Genomic DNA, 22,119 nt, shown 5'->3' with positions numbered 1-22,119 from the left:
TTGGTGTCGGCCAAGGAGGCTTTGGAGCCTATCCAGAATGAGCTGTGCGTTTCTCGGGAAACACAGGAGTCGATGAAGGCTGCGCTTGCCCAAGAACAGGAGAAAGTCACCTTACTTTCTGATGACAATAGAAAGTTATCGGAGAAGGTGTCGGCCACGTTAGGATAACTTACCCATCTTCAGCATGGTATTCCTGTGCTTTTTGCCCGACTCCTGAAGTTATCTATTGTTCATCAGCCGTTCAATGCCTTTATTGAGGCCATCAAGAAGTTGACTACGTTTGAGGTGTTGAAGGCGGTGCAGTGTTTCTTGCTGCCTGGTAGCGCGGCCCAAAAGAAGAAGATTGACTTGAGCGCTACCTGTGTGCAGGATTGTCATCGGGCACATGAGGCTCTCGGCCGGATTAGTTTTGAATAACTAGACAAAATCTGTAGGGACGAGAACTCATCCGTTGAGGATATTGTAAATTACCAACCGTAGAGATATGCACTCGGTTGTCTTTTGTATGATTAATTTGAGTTCTGTATTTTGTTGTATGTTGTGTATACACTAGTTTACTTTGCTGTGAGTTGCATATGTTGTCATGACAAAAACGTAGATATCTAGACTACGCGTGAGTGTGGTCGAGTTATTTATACGGTAGAACCGGACCACCAATGATATGGCCGGACGTCCTTGTTATCCGTTAAGGTTCTTCAAGGGGTGTCCTCCTACCAACGAAAGCTAGAAAGCATTTCTTCTGGCGGTAGGTCTGGAATATGCCGAAAGACTTTTGATTTTACTTGTGTCATATTCAGAGTCGTTACAGTGCATAAGTATATAAAATGAAATTTTATTGATGACTTATACATAGAAATTATTTGAGTACATAAGTGCTTTGCATTTCTGCCATCCGAGTGGGTGACCAGTCCTCCCGGTCGCAGATAAGTTACACGTGATATTTCTTTAAATGGAAGGCGTGCCAAGGGTGTTGTATCGGAATTCCATCTGGTGTCTCCATGTGGTATGCACCATACTCAGTTATTCCGACAACCCTGTAGGGTCCCTCCCATCTGGGGCCTAATTTTCCGACGTCTTGCTGTCGGCTGGCCTCGTTGCTGCGTAACACCAAATCATTTAACTAAATGTCCAGTGGTTTGACATTTTTGTCATAGTAGTTTACGATTTGTTGTTTCTTCTCAGCTTGCCGGATATGTGCTAGTCCGACGTTCTTCCAGAGCATCTAAGTTTTCTCGTAATGCGTCATCGTTTTGTTGTACATCTAATGCTGTTATTCGGTCAGTTGGGACAAGCACTTTGGCCGGTATAACCGCTTCGGTTCCGTACACTAGACTGAAAGGTGTTTCATTCGTACTATCTTTCGGTGTTGTTCGGTGTGCCCATAGTACATGTTGGAGTTCGTCCACCCATCCTTGTCAGTGTTTTTCCCAGTCTCGCTTTTATGCCAGCAACTATGTCCCTGTTAGTGACCTCGACTTATCCGTTGGCTTATGGATAGGCCACGGAAGTGAATGACTGTTTAATGTCCATGTCTGCACACCAGTCTTTAAATGGATTGTGTGCGAAATGCATGCCGTTGTCGCTGACTATCTCTCGTGGTAAGCCGAAATGACAAACAATGTCCTCTGATCAAACCAAAATCTTCTAGTATGAATAGATTTCGGGTTTGAGTGCTTGATTTGGGAAAAAGAGTAGATCGAATGTTTTAACTCAAATAATTGTGCGAACCCCGATTTGGAATCTGGATTCTAAGGGCGTAAAACAATCGATTGAATTAACCTTATTTGATCAGAATCGAATAAGTTAATATCTAAGAGCGATGATTAATTCCGACGATGATCGGAGCACCGGCCGGAATTGGTTTTAACAACTGGAGTAATGCTATCGCAATTGATTTGGACAGAGTAACATTAATGCATCCAGTGTTACTTGATTGATGATCTTGCTCACGTATTTATAGATGTCTAGGAGGGAATGGTGACTTGGAACATGTCCCTTTCATGGTTGTAATGAACTTTGCCAATCCCGAGAGGTGACGTGGCACCTGTCCCTTTCGTGGGGAATAACAGATCTTAACGAACTTCTCTAGATTCACGGGCTGACGTGGCATGCAACTTGCTTGCATGCTTGTTCCATTATCAAGTGATTATTCCGGGACGAAGTGTCTACTCTGGGGTAGTGCACTTTCTCCGGGACAATGTGCTTGTCCCGGGAGAATATCTTCGTGTCAGGTTGAAATGCCGTGACGGTACTGACGGCAGGTTGGTTCCGGTTAAGGCATCACGGTGCTCTCAGTCTAGCCGGGAAGGTTTTGCTTTTCACTTGTTCCAAGTGTTTCTTTACGGTTATGATTATCACGACTGGCTGTATGATGCCAGTTATGTGTATGTCATCCGGGTTCTCGATCTTTCCATTTGTCCGGCATGGTAAAGTTTTCGGGATGACGTCAGGCGGACGTCGGGAAAAGAAGTCCGTATTCTGGGACACGCGGTACCGGGTAGGATTTTTTGCCGAGGTGCTTGCCTGTTTTTGAGACGGATCATTATGCGTATCATTAAAAACCATGAAGGCAGTAGAAAGATGATGGAAATTATCCATGAGAACTTTCCGTCCCTCTGTCGTCCCACCTTTAACAAAAATGAATAATGGCTTACCACAATGCTTAAGCGTAAATGACAACTTTTAAATGATTCAAATGTTCTGATTCAATTTGTTTCTAAAACACAATAGTCCGTTTAATTATCTTTATGAATTAAGGATGTTAAATTAACGTATTAACATATACATGGATAAATAAAAAATATAGTTGGTTGATAAGTGGTGTGGATATAATTTAAGGAGAGTATTAAAAATAAATTAATGTCCTTATAAATGTTTGAAGGGTAGGTCCATTCTGGAGATTGTTAAAAATTCAAATAGATAGCTGGCAAAGGGTCGATTTTGTTAGGATGCAAGAACAGTGATCAACTAGTTAGCTGTTATAGATGTCCACTACATACCAGCCCTTAAAAGTAACATCATCATTTTGAGGCAGATGATAAAATTGAGATTTAAAGTCGAGATGTTACATGAGTATTTGAAGGTTCATGATGAAGATAATCTATTGGTCTTGAAGGTTCAAATATCAAGCAATCTTCTATACAAGATAAATCACATCAGTCAAGTGTATTTGATAACAAAGATGATGAAGCTTGGAAACTGAAAGGACCTGTTCATATACATTATAAACGATTCACAATAGTTGATTACATCGCGAGGTATTTTCACCTCTATATGATACGTTTTACAAACATTGCATTCGTTTTTAAAAGACAAACTTTCTTTACATTAAAAATTAACGGCATGCATACCATTTCATATTACATCCAACTATAATTTACCTAATATTAATCTTGATGAACTCAACGACTCGAATGCAACGTCTTTCAAAGTATGTCATGAATGTCTCCAGGTAATATGCTTAAAATGAGCTAATGCACAGCAGAAGATTTCTTTAATACCTGAGAATAAACATGCTTTAAAGTGTCAACCAAAAGGTTGGTGAGTTCATTAGTTTATCATAATCAATCATTTCCGTAATAGTAATAGACCACAAGATTTCAGTTTTCATAAATATCCGTACACTCGCAAGTGTTTAAAAGTATTCTATAAGTTGTAGGCACCCGGTAACAAGCTTTAACATTCATGTTTTACCCTCTGAAGTACACCAGATCAGGTGTGTTTAAAATAACCTCGAAGTACTAAAGCATCCCATAGTCAGGATGGGGTTTGTCAGGCCCAATAGATCTATCTTTAGGATTCGCACCTACCATACATAGACAAGTAGTTTAATGTGACCAAGCTAAGGGTATATTTCTGGTTTAACCCACATAGAATTAGTTTTAGTACTTGTGCCTACTTCGTAAAACATTTATAAAACAGCGCATGTATTCTCAGCCCAAAAATATATATTGCAAAAGCAATTAAAAAGGGAGCAAATGAAACTCACAATACTGTATTTCGTAGCAATTATGTATATGACGGCACTGAACAAGTGCAGGGTTTGTCTCGGATTCACGAACGTATCAATATTGTGATTCAATATTGCAGGAAAGTACGTAGACGCAACGAAAATGATAAATGTTAGGTTGACCTCACGAGCAATACCCTCGATCAATACCCATAACCTCCATAGCTATAACCCATAATTTCCTTAGCTCTGTCCCGTTTGAAAACTTATTTTGAAATTGTCTGAGTATAACTCCGCCGTAGTATTTTATGTATACTAATAATATCTTGAAATAATACAAAGAAAATATATATGTAATTCGGTTGAGAGAGTTTAGAGAAATATATTTTCAAGTTTCTATGAAATAATGAAACCTATTCAATTCTATTTATAATAGATTTTTGAATTATTGAAGTGAATTATTAAAGTATGAATTATTAAAGTCAATTATTAAAGTAAGAATTATTAAAGTGAATTATTAAAGTGAATTATTAAAGTATGAATTATTAAAGTGAATTATTAAAGCGAATTATTAAAGTATGAATTATTAAAGTGAATTATTAAAGTATGAATTATTAAAGTGAATTATTAAAGTAAATTATTAAAGTATGAATTATTAAAGTGAATTATTAAAGTGTGAATTATTAAAGTGAATTATTAAAGTTAAAGTAAAGTAAAGGTAAAGTAAATGTAAAGTTAAAGTATAGTAAAAGTATAAAACTATATACGTATAATACGAGTATAAATATATATAATATTAATTTAAATCGTTATATATATTTAATAAAATAAAATATAAATATCGTTATCTTTATCATACTGGTTAAGTAATGAGTTGTCAAAAGTGGTTCTAGATATTTATAAAAGATATATACGTTTTAATAATAAAGTTCTTTTTAAACTGAAAATGTTTTTTGTACTTTTGAAACTAAATCAAATAAATATGATAATTTTGTTTTCCAAAACTAAATATATTTAAAAATCATTTTGTTAAAAGGTTAAAATAATGGAAATCGTTATATCATAAAACATTTTAGAAAAGTAGAATTATATATATTCATAATATGTTTCAAATTTTTAAATTACAGTCTGTTGGTGAAGCATGGGATAAAGTCCAAAGGTTAAATAAACGTATGAAATCATCTTAATGAAAAATGTCAAGTTACTTAACTTATCGATATCCAACATCTAAGTTATTTACACTCCACGTTCTTATTTTCATATTAAATAAAATGAAAGTTAACATAGTTATCTTATCAAGGTCACGAGGAAAATATTATAAAACATGCCTTGGAAATTAAACAGAAATTTCCACTAACCCTTGTCTAGTTTCTGTTAATTGACACATTTGTTCTTATTTATAAATCACTTTACCATTTTTCGAATGTTGTCAAAAAGAATAGATTTCTTAAATCACAGTGGACCTCATAACATAGGCCCGTAATCATATCATAATGTATCTGATAATTCAATCTTTGATATTATCTCTTAATTCTGTTGATAAATATATCGAAACAAATACGTTCATGTAAAGTATCATATATCTAATACTTTGTTAATTTTTTTCAGTTAATATTATATATTATATATACATATCTATATACTCATAATTGTTCGTGAATCATCGAACACGGTCAAAGGGTAATTGATTACATGAATGTAGTTCCAACCTTTTTGAGATTCAACATTACAAATTCTGCTTATCATGTCAGAAACATATAAAGGTTAAGTTTAAATTTGGTCAGAAATTTCCGGGTCGTCACAGAAATGGCATGCTAGATTGGGACATGTGAATTTTCACGTAATCGAGTCAATGGTGCAACGAGAATTGGCGCGTGGTGTGCCGAAGATAAAGCACCCATCACAGATTTGTGAAGGCTGCATGATTAGAAAATAGACGAGGCATCCAATTTCGAAGGAACGCGCCTACTTGAAAATATCTACACAGATCACTGTGGACCGATAAACCCACCTACGATGGTAGGTAACCCTTATTTCCTCTTATTAGTAGACGACTATGGTCGACATATGTGGGATTCATGTTAAAAATAGAAGATGAGGCACTTGACAAATTTGTAAGTTTCAAGAGACTAGTCGAAATTGAATTGTCATTAAAAATGAAGAGTTTGTGAACTGACAGTGGATGGGAGTTTACCTCCAAAATGTTTGTTAAATTCATTGAACGAGAATCTATAAAAAGGTACTTGATAGCCCACTACCCCATCAACAAAACAAAATTGTGGAGCGTCGTAACTGAACCGTTCTTGAGGACACCCGGTCAAAGTCGATGAAAGTACTTGATAACATTTGAGGAGAACCTATGCGACATGCAGTTTATATTCTTAATAGAGTTCCAACTATAGGACTTAAGGGAATGACACCTTGTGAGGGACTGAACGGGTCCAAACTAATACTTGAACACTTAAAATTTTTTGGGTGCATTGGATATGTGAAATGACCCGAGAATCTCATCACAAAGCTAAGTGACATAAGTGCTACAATGGTGTACCTAGGTGTGGAACTTCGAAGCAAGGCTTTTCGAATGTTCAATCCTTATGAAAATAAAGTGGTAGAGCAATAGATATTACATTTAGTAAATGCAAAGTTAGGGATTAGACAAAGTCCAAAGAAAGTGAATACGCTTTGGTTGAACCATTGGGTAATGGGTATATAAAGTTTAACTCATGAAGGTGCAACATATAGTATGAACAGTTGGTCGCCTCAAGCCCAAAATTCAGTTTCAATGGAAATTTCCAGTGTAGATATTGAAACTTCAAGAGAAAAAAATTTGGAAGAAAAAATTGCAACTTCATCGAGTAAAACATTAGGATATGTAAATTCGTCTATGTTTAATCATACACCGATTCGAGGGTTCCACAATAATATATCAGAAATATATGTTGAGCCAATCGAAACTACTTAAGATGAGCTAATGCTTGTATGAGATGAGCCTGCAACATATACAAAGGCTATAACTGAAGGGGCTTGGCAGAAAGCAATGGCATCTAAGATAACTTCACCTAAAAAATGGTTCTTGGTGTTGGTGCATAAAAGGCCCAAGTTCGATAAAGGCCAAAATGGGTATAAATAGAGTTTAACGTTTATCATTTGAGGCTAATCTTCCATTCAACCCTAAGTGTCCCTGGCGTTTTCTCTCATCTAGATCAGTCCCAAAAACCCACCAAGTCGAATTAACGACTCTAGGCTTCGATCTAATCAATCATTCTTGATTGGTTCGACTAAATCGACACCTGAACGTCACAAATTTTCTAGAACATCAATCCGAAGATCCAAACGGTTCCAACAAAGTGGTATCAGAGCTGGAGTTGTAGGATCGAATCGTTACAGCGAAGAATCGTTTTTTGAGTTGTTAAAAAAATTGAATTTTTGGGTATTTTTCAAGTTTTTGGTTGTAAAATTGAAAAACTCGATTTTTGAGTATAATTGTTTGAATTGAATCATGATATATGTTCCTTGTCATCATACAAACACATTCCAATTTACAGATTTCGTTTTCGATTCGTATTCATCAAGAAATCTAAGATTTGTGTTTAAAAAAGTCAATTTTTTCTTCAATTCGTTTTCATAGATCGAGTGTTAATTTCGAAAATATAAAATTGCAAAAGTGTTAGAAATCGTTTATTACCTCTATCTGCAAGTTTTTAGGTTTTAATTCCATGTTTTGAGTCATCTCAGCCGTTCGACCACCGCGATCCACCACACGCCGCCGCCGGAATATGAAAAAATCACCAAAAACACCCCATTTTCTCCCTCGGCCGATCATCTCACTCCCTCAGCCAATCATCTCACTCCCTCGACCGATCCTCATACTCCCTCGACCGAATTAGAGAGACCCTCGGCCGATTGTCAAAATTACCAATTTTCTAAAATTGTAACGAAGTGCTGCCGGATTTTTGAGTGATAGCTTCTATCAATTGAATGTAACAATACTCTAAGGACCATTGATCGACTGGGATTCTGGATTTTAAAAGAAAAAAAATTGTTGAAGTTGTGGGTTACGTACCGTTGCTGCTGCTATGTTTCTTATTTTGTTGAAGAAGACTACTGCTTCGAATAGGTTAAAACATTTCAGTTGCACAGTATTACATAAATTAAGTAACAGTTGAGTGGTTGAGTGTCCTATTTCTAATCAAGGGTCTAGAGTTCGATTATTGGCAGCAACATCTCTTTTTATTATTTCTGTTTGACAGCTACTGTAGCAGCCCAACCATTAAACACAAGTCAAGTTAGACTAGCCCAAGTTTATGATCAGGCCAATATAAGCCTAATTAGTTGGAGCAGGTCCATTTAATACTTAATTAATAAGTACTTTACGGCCGTTAGTATTATCTGTTAATTTGTTAACGAAGGACTAACTGTGAAGGACTTCTAGCGTCAATATTCTGGGTTTTAAGCTTTTGTCAAGTTTTCACGGGACAACTTGATACGTTTCTCCAATTGACTCCGATAGTCAATTAATGGTCGTTTTTGTCGAGATTTCTAGAGTTTTTGTCAGATTTTAGGATATTTAAATGTTTTACTCGTGTGATGAAATGATGGAAAAGAAGGGTAAGGCTTTGAAACAAGAATGAAAAAGTTTTAAGGCACTGAGTACTGAGAATTTAGAGGACACGATTGAGAGGTATTGTCGTCTAATATCCGAAATGGAGAATTATGGAGTTGGGTTTACACAAGCTAAGGTTGTAAAAGTTCTCAAGGAAGGACTACCTTGAAAGTATTTCGTGTGCCCGAGAGACATATTAAATTAATGTGGCTAACATGTTATGATCCAAGTCGGGTCATACCCAATAACAAGCTTACCAACACTTTATATGTATTTATTTGAACGGTTGGATTGTTAAATGAATACGCGACACTTGAACTTTAGAAAATCGGTTTTCTAAAGTATATCACTTGAGATAAATTATTTGGATAATTTATATATGATGTGGATTTAATTATTTATAGGTTTAAATAATTATTTTGTGTTATATTTTATAAAATGGTTTATAAAATTATTACATGTAACAAATACATATTTATTTTATACAAGTTTTATAAAATAATTACAAGTTTTATAAAATAAATCTTGATATAAAATATATAGATGGAGTGTGCACTTTTTTTTTAGTCTCCAAGACATGCACCCATGCTCCTTGCTTGTTACTTTTGATACAACACAATTCCAAGGCACATGCTTGACTCTATGACCAAAATATTCTCACTAGTATTCAAGGGAACAAATACACACACTTGACTAGGGAAGAGAAGAGTCATTTTGAATAAAAACCAAGTAATAGAAACTGCCCACTGCAGGCTGCTGCTGTCGTGATATTTGGGCAGAAAAGAGGGTTCATTAGCTTGGTTCTTCAAGTGATAATCAAGTATAATTAAATCCTAACCATAGTATTAGGTGTTGGGTACAAGTTTGGGGTATTATCCCTTGAGGTTTCATAGCTTTGAAGCTTCATTCATCATCATTCTTTCACTTGCTGCTGTCCAGTTTTCAGGGTGCGAAAGAAGAGGGTTTCAAGCTTAGGTTGCTAGCTCATTAAGGTTCTAAAGCCTAACTATATCAAGGGTGTATTGGTGCATTGTTTCATCATCTTCTTCCTCTTCAAACTCACCCTCAATTAAGTTGAGGAGGTACTACTTCTTCCTTTTCTATATATATAAGTAAGCTTAATTCCAAGACTTGATATTACATGGAATTCAATTAAAATGGTTTAACACATACACTTGTTTATAAATGAAATATTGCTTCCGCTTGCCTTTAGACTCATAAATTGACTTTGTGATTATATAAACATTATGAACTTGTTGTTATGTTGAATTCCATCAATGGTATCTAGAGCCGAGGTCTATGGATTATGCTTCTTATATGGTCTTTAAACCCACTATATTTGCATTTCAAATACATGCATGAAAATGGAATGCAAAAATTGTCGGGTTTGGGTGGGTTTGGAATTTAGGCCGAATTTAAGGAGACCCAAAATGGGTTTTTGGGTTCTTCCATTTGGTCTAATTTTGGTTGAATGTAAATGTTCACAATCTAAGCCTTGACCTTGTGTTTGATTGCATGCATGGTTGATTAATATTTACTCAATTGGTTTGTAATAATATTTATTCATTTGGCATGTAATAATTCATTTGGTTATGTAATTTATTTTATATTTGGAATGTAAAGTAGATTAGGTTGTAATTTCATTTCTTTTAGACAAAATGTATTAGGATATATTTTGTAAAATGATGAAGATGATGAAGACTTGAAGAACACATGAAGATGCATTTGGATGCAAGTTTAAGTGGGAGGTTAAAACCTCCTACTTTGTGTTTTAACCCTTAACCGGTGACATTTATTTTCGGCTAAACAAATGTCCACCAAATTGGCTTGATTGTGAACACATTTGTTTTGCATGCGTGTTTGTTTTATTTATTGTATGATTGTGGATTGTGTATGTTGCTACAACAAGTTATCACACAAGATAACAACAAGCAAAACTACAATTTAATTGGTTAAATTATTAACAATGTGCAATGAACAAAATTACAATTTAATTGGTTAAATTAAAAGTGGCAAAAGACCTTAATAAATGGTTATTAAGAACAAGAAATTGATCACATGTATAAAATGGTTTATATCAACAAATTGGCTAAATTACATGACTTGAAAATGGATTTCAAATGAACCATACACTAAATGCATGTTGGTGTATGGCATATATGTCTTAAACTAGAAATAATGAAAACTTAAAATCCCTTTAGCACAAGGTAAACAAGTTAAACGCCATCCTTTTATGCAACACTTAAAATTATTAGGGAACTCATAATGGGATAAAGGTCACCTAACCGTTATGAACAAACTAATATGATTAAGGTAAATTTTGCACACTTGTGGGATAAAGGTCACCTAACCACTTGTATGTTAAGTTTACACGTTTACACAAAGAGGACGACTTGATTTGGAAATCATGAACTTAGGGTCACCGAAGCATGATGAACAAATAGGCGTTGATGGGATAATATGCCATGCAAAAGGATTGCATGATCCCATAACTTAGAAGTTGCAAAAGGATTGCAATTGTTATATAATGACTACCTAGCTAAATCAAATGACGGGATAAAGGTCACCTAACCGAAATTTGATTTACCGTTGGATTCTAAAAATTTAATAAATATCAATTGGATTTAAAGGGTATTGATTGTTAAATTAAAATTGATACTTAAACAACTTTGTTACATTTTGTAGATGGCCGCCAATAACAACAACAACATTCCTAACGCACCTATTAACTTTAACAACCTATCGTTGAGGTCAATCCTCTAAAAGGAAAAACTCAACCATACAAACTTCATGGATTGGTTCCGCAATCTAAGAATCGTCCTCAAACTAGAGGACAGGGCGTATGTGTTGGAAGACCCCATTCCCGATCAACCGGACGAGGATGATACGGAAGCCATGGCTTATTGGGAGAAATATTGCACCGATTCGTTGCAAGTTTCTTGCCTCATTCTTGGGACTATGATACCCGAACTCCAAAAGGATTTTGAGCATCATAGTGCATATGACATGATCACACAGTTGAAGGAGATGTTCTTTCAACAAGCTCGTGTCAAGCGCTTCGAAACGGTCCGAGCGCTTCATGCATGTCGGATGGACGACACCCAATCCGTTTCATCTTATGTCCTTAAGATGAAAAGCCTTATTGATCGAGCAAACCGTCTAAATTGCAACGTGTCTAATGAATTAGCCACGGACCTTATCCTTAACTCATTGTCAAAGAGGTTTGACACATTCGTGTTAAACTATAACATGAATGGTTGGGATAAAAGCATTGGCGAATTACATGCCATGCTTAAGACGGCAGAAGCAAGCATGGGTAAAAGGGCTTCACCCGTGTTTACGATCAATGAAGGCGGGTCCAAAAACCATAACACTTCTAAGCCAAAGGTGGCTAAGAGGAAAGGACCCGCTTACCAAGGCAAGGGAAAGGGGAAGATGGTTACCCCAACCAACAACAACAAGAAGCAAAAGGTTGCCGGAAAGGCTAACCCCAAGGAAGATCCGTGCTTTGGTTGCGGTGAAATGGGTCACTGGAAACGCAACTGCCCGGTCTACCTTAAGGAGTTGAAGGAAAAGAGGGATGCAGGGCAAACCTCAGGTAATGTATATATGGTATACATTGAGCTTAGTATTACTTCTTTTAATACGTGGGTATTAGACACAGGATGTGGAACTCATATTTGCAATACTTTGTAGGGGTTCAAAAGAAGTAGCAAGCAAATGGGAACGTCAAGTCTCTTCATGGGTAATGGAGCCAAAGTGCAAGTGAAGGCTCAAGGAGACTCTGTGTTAAAACTTCCAAATGGTTTGGAACTTATTTTGAACAATGTTTTGTATGCACCGGATTTATGTCGAAACATTATATCAGTTTCCCGTTTGAAACAATGTGGTTTTAATCTTAATTTTGTTAATGATGATATCCACGTTTATTTAGATAATGTATTCTATTTTAAGGCTTCGCCTTCAAATGGAATTTATGAATTGGTTCATGATGACACATCATCTAGTAGCTCAATATACCATACAAGCACCAAGAAACTCAAAAGGGATTTGAGTGATTCCTACTTATGGCATTGTCGCCTTGGTCACATAAACAAGAACCGAATGCATACACTTCAAAAGAATGGACTTTTGAAATCAAATGAGATGGACTCGTTTGATTTATGTGAATCTTGTTTGCAAGGCAAAATGACTAAAGCACCTTTCAAAGGGACCAATGAAAGGGCTAAAGACTTATTGGAATTAATACATTCGGATGTATGTGGACCCTTTAAGCCCATGACTAGGAATGGTGAAAGATACTTTGTTACATTCATTGATGACTTCAGTCGTTTCAGATATGTCTACTTGTTAAGACATAAGGATGAAACTTTTGAAGCATTCAAAGAATATCAAAACGAAGTACAAAATCAACTCAACAAGATAATCAAGGTACTTCGTACCGATAGAGGAGGTGAATACCTAGGCGATGCTTTCCAAGATCATCTTAGGAGTTGTGGGATTATCTCACAACTTACTCCACCTGGAACACCCCAACTTAATGGAGTTTCCGAAAGGAGGAACCGAACCCTAATGGATATGGTTCGATCTATGATGGCAAGAAGCTCGTTACCACTATCATTTTGGGGTTATTGTCTGTGCTTCGCGGCTCGTATTCTAAATATGGCCCCAACCAAGAAAGTGGAACGAACATCGCATGAGATGTGGTTTGGAAAACCTCCATCTCTATCATACCTAAAGGTATGGGGATGTGAAGCTTACCCTAAGCGTTACGTCCCTAATAAGTTGAATGCTTGATCCACGAAGTGTATCTTCATAGGGTATCCCAAGGATGATATGGGATACTATTTCTATGATCCGACCGAGCAAAATGTATTTGTTGCTCGAAAGGCGGAATTCCTTGAAACTAAGTTCCTAATGAAAGGTAATAGTGAAAGGAAAATAGATTTTGAAGAGGTTCAAGATCAAGTAGATGATACACAATTGGTTGACACCAGCACTCAACATGAAAATGTTGAGAATGATCAAATGGATGATCAAAGTATACAAGACGTTCGCAGATCTGGTAGGATTAGTAATCCTCCTGAGAGATATGGGTTTCTCATGGATGATTGCTATGTAGTTGATATGGATGAACCAACAAACTACCAAGATGCTTTATCAAGGATTGATAAAGATAAATGGCAGGAAGCCATGAACGCTGAGATGCAATCCATGTATGACAACCAAGTTTGGGAACTAGTTGTACAACCTACTAACTCCAAGTTAGTTGATTGTAAATGGATTTTCAAGATGAAAACCGACATGCATGGAAACTTAAATACATATAAAGCTAGACTTGTAGCAAAGGGTTTCACTCAAACTCAAGGGGTTGACTATGATGAAATGTTTTCGCCTGTGGCAATGCTAAAGTCTATTAGGATATTATTTGCCATTACTGCTCATTATGATTATGAAATATGGCAAATGGATGTCAAGACCGCTTTCCTAAACATATATCTTGAGGAAGATGTCTATATGGTTCAGCCTGAAGGCTTTGTCGATCCGAAACATCCTAACAAAGTATGTAAGTTAAAGAAGTCAATCTACGGATTGAAACAAGCATCTAGAATGTGGAATCGTCGTTTTAATGAGGAAGCCAAGAAATTTGGCTTCATTAAAAATGGTGATGAAGCTTGTGTATACAAGAAAGCTAGTGGGAGCACTATCATGTTCCTTGTATTATATGTGGATGATATATTGTTATTTGGAAACGATATTCCAACAATGCAATGCGTTAAGACTTGGCTAAAAAGCTGCTTCTCCATTAAGGATCTTGAAGAAGCACAATACATTTTGGGGATTAGGATCTACAGGGATAGATCCAAGAAATTGATAGGTTTGAATCAAAGTGCATACATTGAAAAGATCTTGAAAAGGTTCAAGATGGAGAACTCTAAAAAAGGTTTGGTACCTATTCAAAGAGGAACGCTCCTTAGTTCATCTCAGTGTCCCACCACGAAAGATGAACAGGAGAGAATGAAGAAAGTCCCATATGCGTCTGCTATTGGGTCAATTATGTATGCAATGATATGCACTAGACCGGATGTGTCATGCACTCTTAACCTGACAAGTAGATAACAGAATAACCCAGGAAACAGTCATTGGATTGCTGTTAAAAGTATATTGAAATATCTTAGGAGGACTAAGGATATGTTTCTAATATATGGGTCTGGTGAGGAGGAACTCGCTGTAAGAGGTTACGTGGACGCGAGTTTCCAAACTGATCGTGATGATTCTCGATCACAATCCGGTTATGTCTTCACATTAAATGGAGGTGCGGTCTCTTGGAAGAGTTCAAAACAGGATGTTGTTGTGTTATCCACTACAGAGTCGGAGTACATTGCCGCCTCATTGGCAGCTCAGGAAGCTGCATGGATGAAGAAATTCATCGACGACTTAGGAGTAGTCCCTTCCATTCAGGACCCTCTTGAGATCTTTTGTGACAACGAGGGTGCGATTGCTCAAATCAAGGAACCTCGTGCTCACCAAAAGACAGGTCACATTGAGCGGAGATTCAACTACAAAAGGGATGAAGTTGAAAAGGGAAAGATATGTATTCGTAAAGTTCACACAGATCTTAACATAGTGGATCCTCTCACGAAGCTCTTACATGGATCAAAACATACAGGACATGTTTGTGCATTAGAGCTTCGATATTCTAGTGATTGGTCATGATCTGTTATAAGTATTGTAACGGAACGATATTATTCAAGCTCATCAATATAATTATGGTATTAATTTATTTTGAGTCATGTTCCTACTTTGCATATTTTATCCATGAATAAGTAATTATTCTAAATTTAGTAGTCGATCACATTCGTGGGAACAAGTGTGAGGTTTAGACTATTATGAACTTGGATTGGTATACATTCACGAACTGAATGTGGGGCAAGGTTGCTGCCAAGGTTCATAGATATTTGTGGGATACAAATATTGGAAGACCCGCTCTCAAGACTTACTAAATAGAGCCTTTGTGGTTGATCACATGTAATCTTGAGTAAAGGCGAATATCATTGTATCCTTTGACCTGAGATACATAATGGGCTCGGATATTTACCAAGTATTATGCCTTGATTCATTCCTTCACTATTCTGAAATATGGTAGTTCATAAGGAAGAGCTCAGGTATAATGCAAGGTATATATTTAGGACGTATGTAGTCAAGATGGAATTTGTCCCTCTTATTCGTTGAGAGTCAGATATCTAAGGCCTGATAAAGTTAAATCTAGAAGAGAGTGATCACTCTGTGTCTCTTGGATTTAACATGACATCTAGGGTAAAAGAAAATAATGAAAGATTCACCTATTCATATTCGAGATGGGAACTCGAAAGGGATGATGTTATTGAATGGCACAAAGTCATAACATATTGGGGGTGATGGACGGTCGTTAGGTGGTATCCATCACTTGCATTAATTTCTTATGTTTCTCGTGCAAATGGGAGATTGAAAGTATTTCGTGTGCCCGAGAGACATATTAAATTAATGTGGCTAACATGTTATGATCCAAGTCGGGTCATACCCAATAACAAGCTTACCAACACTTTATATGTATTTATTTGAACGGTTGGATTGTTAAATGAATACGCGACACTTGAACTTTAGAAAATCGGTTTTCTAAAGTATATCACTTGAGATAAATTATTTGGATAATTTATATATGATGTGGATTTAATTATTTATAGGTTTAAATAATTATTTTGTGTTATATTTTATAAAATGGTTTATAAAATTATTACAAGTAACAAATACATATTTATTTTATACAAGTTTTATAAAATAATTACAAGTTTTATAAAATAAATCTTGATATAAAATATATAGATGGAGTGTGCAGTTTTTTTTAGTCTCCAAGACATGCACCCATGCTCCTTGCTTGTTACTTTTGATACAACACAATTCCAAGGCACATGCTTGACTCTATGACCAACATATTCTTACTAGTATTCAAGGGAACAAATACACACACTTGACTAGGGAAGAGAAGAGTCATTTTGAATAAAAACCAAGCAATAGAAACTGCCCACTGCAGGCTGCTGCTGTTGTGATATTTGGGCAGAAAAGAGGGTTCATTAGCTTGGTTCTTCAAGTGATAATCAAGTATAATTAAATCCTAACCATAGTATTAGGTGTTGGGTACAAGTTTGGGGTATTATCCCTTGAGGTTTCATAGCTTTGAAGCTTCATTCATCATCATTCTTTCACTTACTGCTGTCCAGTTTTTAGGGTGCGAAAGAAGAGGGTTTCAAGCTTAGGTTGCTAGCTCATTAAGGTTCTAAAGCCTAACTATATCAAGGGTGTATTGGTGCATTGTTTCATCATCTTCTTCCTCTTCAAACTCACCCTCAATTAAGTTGAGGAGGTACTACTTCTTCCTTTTCTATATATATAAGTAAGCTTAATTCCAAGACTTGATATTACATGGAATTCAATTAAAATGGTTTAACACATACACTTGTTTATAAATGAAATATTGCTTCCGCTTGCCTTTAGACTCATAAATTGACTTTGTGATTATATAAACATTATGAACTTGTTGTTATGTTGAATTCCATCATACCTCATGAATGGCATGAATATATTGAGCAGATTGAATTAAGAGCATGGGTTTGCAACAATGTTCTTACTCTTAATTCGTTTATATCCAAGTTGAGGAAGAAGGAATTAGATAAATGTACTAAATGGAATATACTTCAAGTTTCTAAGATAAACGATGAGTTTGCATCCGGGTCAAAGAATGAGGTTGAGATTGTTGGTGATTGTATTAAGGACGAATATTCAAGTGACAATGGTGATGCTGCTACTGAGATTGAAAATCCGGCTAGGGAAGAAGAGCCGGTTGTGAATGGTGCTGCTGATAGTATTGAGAAGCTGGAGATAGTGGCAGACACTTCTAGGTCAGACTCTGAAATTGAGGTCTCGGACTCGACTACCAACTGTGCATTCATGGCCAACACGACGAGTAATGATAAGGTGTGCAATGAATCTACTTCTATTTGTTCTAAATGTATTGATTTTGAGCAGGAAATTGATAGACTTGAATGTGTCATTTCTAAGCTTAGTGAAATTTCTGTAACTTGTGAAAATTGTCCAAAACTTAAGCTTGAACTTAAGAATCTAAGTTTAGACAATCAGACAAATAAGAAGAACTATAAGGATGCAATGTATTATCTCAATAAGCAGAAGGAGTACGTAGATGTTATTAAGACCTTAGAAAAACAAATAGGGTTCTTAAAAGCAACTATTATAGATGATCAGAAGGTCATTACTATGTACTTGAATCAGATAGAGAGCCTTAAGGAAGAAAAGGAATCTTTTAAGATTAAATATGAAACTAAAAAGGCTAGGATTGACAATTGGAAGAGATCAAAGTATGTGCTACAGACCTCTAATCCTCCTAAGGATGATAAATAGAAAGGTGTTAGTTACAACGAGTGTGCGCCTCCTCTTATGAATGAATATCTTAAGAAGCCTAGTGAGAAGTGTAAGGATGGTATTGTTGAATAGCAATACGGTGAGCCTAAGGAGACACCCGTTGACCTTAAGGATAAGAGTGAGAAGGTAGCGGTTAAGAAACCTGTAGAAGTTGTCTATGAGACAGAGTCCGATACTGATATTGACATTGAGAAAGACAGCAAACCATTCTGACCTGTGACTAAACCTATCACGATTTTGAAAAATTCCATGAGTGCTAGTAAGAAACCAAAACCAAGAAAAGTTGAGAGGTCTAGGAACCCTAAGGAGAAGCTTGTGTTTCAAACATCTGTTAAGTATGAGAAAGGACCAAGGTTGGAGAACTCAGATCTCGGGGAGATCTCGTTAGGACATTTTTGGGGAGATCTCGGTATCTCGGAAATTTCTCGGGGAGATCTCGGACGTTGACTTACGTTGACTTTTCAGTTTTTTAATATAAATATAAATATATCTATAAATATTTGTATATTTATATATAATTTGACGAGAGTTTACAAAAAAAATCCATAAAATGAGTGAGAAAACCCGAGAATTACTAGATTTTATTAGAAAATCCAAGAAATGACCGAGAAAATCCGATAAACTGTGGCTTTGACCAAGTTTGACCTTGTTGACGAAGAAATCTCGGGAGATGGACATCTCGTCTCGGCAGCCTTCCTAAAACGAGATCTCGGAGAGATCTCGGGGAGAACACACTATAGCAAGATTCGTTGGAGGCTTAAATGTTTCTATTGCTGATCAAGTTGAAATGTAGCCTCTATAGACTTTTGAGAGTGCTTGCAAGCTGGCTATTCAAGTAGAGAAACAAGCAAAAAAGAAAAGTAATTTTAAGTCTTATTCCAAGCCAACAATGCTGCCTATGAAGGGTCAATCCTCAATGCTGCCTAAGCATAACGAGGCAGCATCAAAAGCCATTAAAGGCAAGGAACAGGTTGTAGCTGGTCCCAAAGATGATAGAAGGAAATGCTTCAAGTGCCTTGGATTTGGGCATTTTCAAGCTCAATGTCCTAACCAACGTGCTTTTACATTAAAGGAGATTGAAGATTTGGAAGGGGGTTTTGAAACTAAACAAGCATATGATGAGTCTGATAATGAAGAGTTTGTTGCTGCTGATATTGGAGAGTTTTTGATGATTCGAAGGGTAATGCACTCAGCTGAGATTATTGAAGATAAGAGCCAGCGAGAAAACATCTTTCATTCAGGGTGCACAGTTAAGGGCAAAGTGTACAGCCTTATTATTGATGGAGGCAGCTTTTCAAACACAACATCTACTCACATGGTGGAAAATCTTGAGCTGGTTACAAAGAAGCATCCTCATCCCTACAAACTTCAATGGCTTAACCAAGGCAGCGAGGTAAAGGTTACTCGCCAAGTTACCGTTCCATTTTCTATTGGTACTGTTTATCAGGATGAGATTACTTGTGATGTTACTCCTATGGATGCTTATCATTTACTGCTTGGTAGACCTTGGTTATTTGATAAGTATGTCTATCATAATGGACACCAAAATACTTACTCGCTGTATGTGAATGGTAAAAAGATCACCCTCACTTCATTAAAGCCTAGTGAAATACCTAGAGCTGACCCTACTGTTAAGCATGATAAAACTTTGTTTACGACTCAAGCTGAAGTTGATACTGAGTTAAAGGGTGGTACTAGTGCTTACTTATTGTTGCTGGTTGAAAGCGATGAGTTGAACCAGCATGATGAAGTACCAGCTCGGGTAAAACCCTTGTTATATGAATTTGCTGATGTGTTCCCAAATGAACTGCCTACTGGTTTACCACCAATCAAGGGTATTGAACATCAAATTGATCTTGTACCTGGATCTGTTCTTCCTAACAAAGCAGCTTATCGATGTTCTCCTCATGAAGCAAAAGAATTAGAAAAGCAAGTTAATGAGCTGGTTGCAAAGGGGTATGTTAGAACCAGCATGACTCCTTGTTCAGTACTAGCTTTGCTGGTCCCAAAGAAAGATGGTTCTATAAGAATGTGTGTAGATAGCAGAGCTATTAACAACATCACCATCAAGTATAGGTATCCCTTACCTAGATTAGATGATATGCTAGATGAGCTGCATGGTTCTTGCGTGTTCTCCAAAGTTGATCTTAGAAGTGGGTATCATCAAATTTGAATGAAAGAAGGAGATGAATGGAAGACAGCTTTCAAGATCAAGGATGGATTGTTTAAGTAGCTGGTCATGCCTTTTGGTTTATCTAATGCACCCAACACATTCATGAGACTTATGAATGAAGTGCTCAGGCCACTTATTGGTCAATTTGTGGTTGTTTACTTTGATGATATTCTAGTATTCTAAAAAACTAAAGAAGAACACTTGGATCATTTGAGAAAAGTATTTGAGCTGTTGAGGCAGTATCAATTATATGCCAAGTTGGAGAAGTGTGATTTCTTTGTCAGCAAAGTGGTGTTTCTTGGGTATGTGGTTTCTGACGAAGGCATTTCAATGGATCCATCTAAAGTTGAAGCAATCAGATCTTGGCATAGTCCTTCTTCCATCACTGAAGTGAAAAGTTTTCATGGGTTAGCTTCATTTTATAGAAGATTTATCAAAGACTTCTCCACAATTGTTGCTCTAATTACGGATTGTATGAAGAAAGGGGTATTTGAATGGTCTAGTTCTGCCCAGTCAGCATTTGAATCATTGAAAGAGAAGCTAAGTTCAGCACCTATACTTACTTTGCCTAATTTTAATATGCTGTTTGAACTTGAATGTGACGCAAGTGGTATTGGCATTGGAGCTATGCTAGTGCAAGGCAAAAGACCAGTAGCTTATTTCAGTGAAAAGCTAAGTGGGTCCAAGCTAAATTATAGTACTTATGATAAAGAGTTTTATGCTATCATTAAAGCTGTTGATCATTGGTCTCATTATTTGAAGCCAAGGCAGTTTGCTCTCTTTTCTGATTATGAAGCCTTGAAATACATTAATGGCCAGCACAAACTAAATTCAAGGCATGCAAAATGGGTTGAATTCTTGCAGATGTACTCCTTTGTTTCTAAACACAAGGCTGGTACTTCTAATGTTGTTGCTGATGCTCTATCAAGAAGATATACGTTGTTGTCAATTCTGGAAGCTAGAGTTCTTGGATTCTTATTTGTTAAGGAGTTATATGAAGCTGATCCAGACTTTGATCCTATTTTGAATTGTTCTCCTGCTGAGTTCAAAATAGATTATGTTGAACATGATGGGTTTCTATTCAAGGGCAGCAGATTATGCATCCCAAAAGATTCAATCAGGGAGTTGCTGATTAGGGAAGCACATGGAGGGGGTCTAGCTGGTCATTTTAGGATTAACAAGACATTGGAGATCCTAAATGAACACTTTTACTGGCCATGTATGGATAAAGATGTTAAAGCTGTGATTAATCATTGTGCTACCTACTTTCAAGCTAAGTCAACTTTTCACAAGGGTTTTTATACTTCTCTTCATGTTCCCAACTAGCCATGGGAAGATTTGAGCATGAACTTCATTGTTGCATTGCCAAGAACTCAGCGAGGCAAAGATTCTATTATGGTTGTTGTTGACAAATTTTCAAAGATGGCTCATTTCATAGCCTGCAACAAAACCAATGATGCTACTATTGTGGCAGCCTTGTTTTTTTAAAGAGATTGTTCGCCTTCATGGAGTGCCAAAAACCATTGTGTCTGACCGAGATACAAAGTTCTTAAGCTATTTTTTGAAGACATTATGGAAGTTGCTTGGTACTAAGCTTTTGTTTAGCACTTCTCACCATCCCTAAACTGAAGGTCAAACTGAAGTTAATAATAGAACTGTGGGAATGCTGCTAAGAACACTTGTGAAGAAAAGTTTGAAGGAGTGGGATTTGAAGCTTGCACATGCTGAATTTGCTTTCAACAGAGCACCTAATTACTCCACTGGAAAATCACCATTTGAAATCTGCTATGGTGCAAATCCACTCACACCTATTGATCTGGTACCTTTTGTAATTGAGCCTAAGGCAAGCGTTGAGGCAGAAGCAAAGGCAAAAGAAATGAAGAAGCTGTATGAACAAGTGAAGGCAAAAATTGAGAAAAC

At 36.5% G+C, this 22,119-nt stretch overlaps 1 pseudogene; it reads left to right on the top strand.

The window, feature by feature from the left end:
• Positions 1 to 18,915: 18,915 nt before the first annotated feature.
• Positions 18,916 to 21,525, top strand: LOC139859760 (uncharacterized; annotated as a pseudogene).
• Positions 21,526 to 22,119: the final 594 nt, after the last annotated feature.

Source organism: Rutidosis leptorrhynchoides, chromosome 7 (genome assembly GCF_046630445.1).
Source record: "Rutidosis leptorrhynchoides isolate AG116_Rl617_1_P2 chromosome 7, CSIRO_AGI_Rlap_v1, whole genome shotgun sequence".
Lineage (NCBI taxonomy): Eukaryota > Viridiplantae > Streptophyta > Magnoliopsida > Asterales > Asteraceae > Rutidosis > Rutidosis leptorrhynchoides.
The sequence above is the reverse complement of the archived record's forward strand: the minus strand, read 5'-3'. Positions and strand labels throughout refer to the sequence as shown.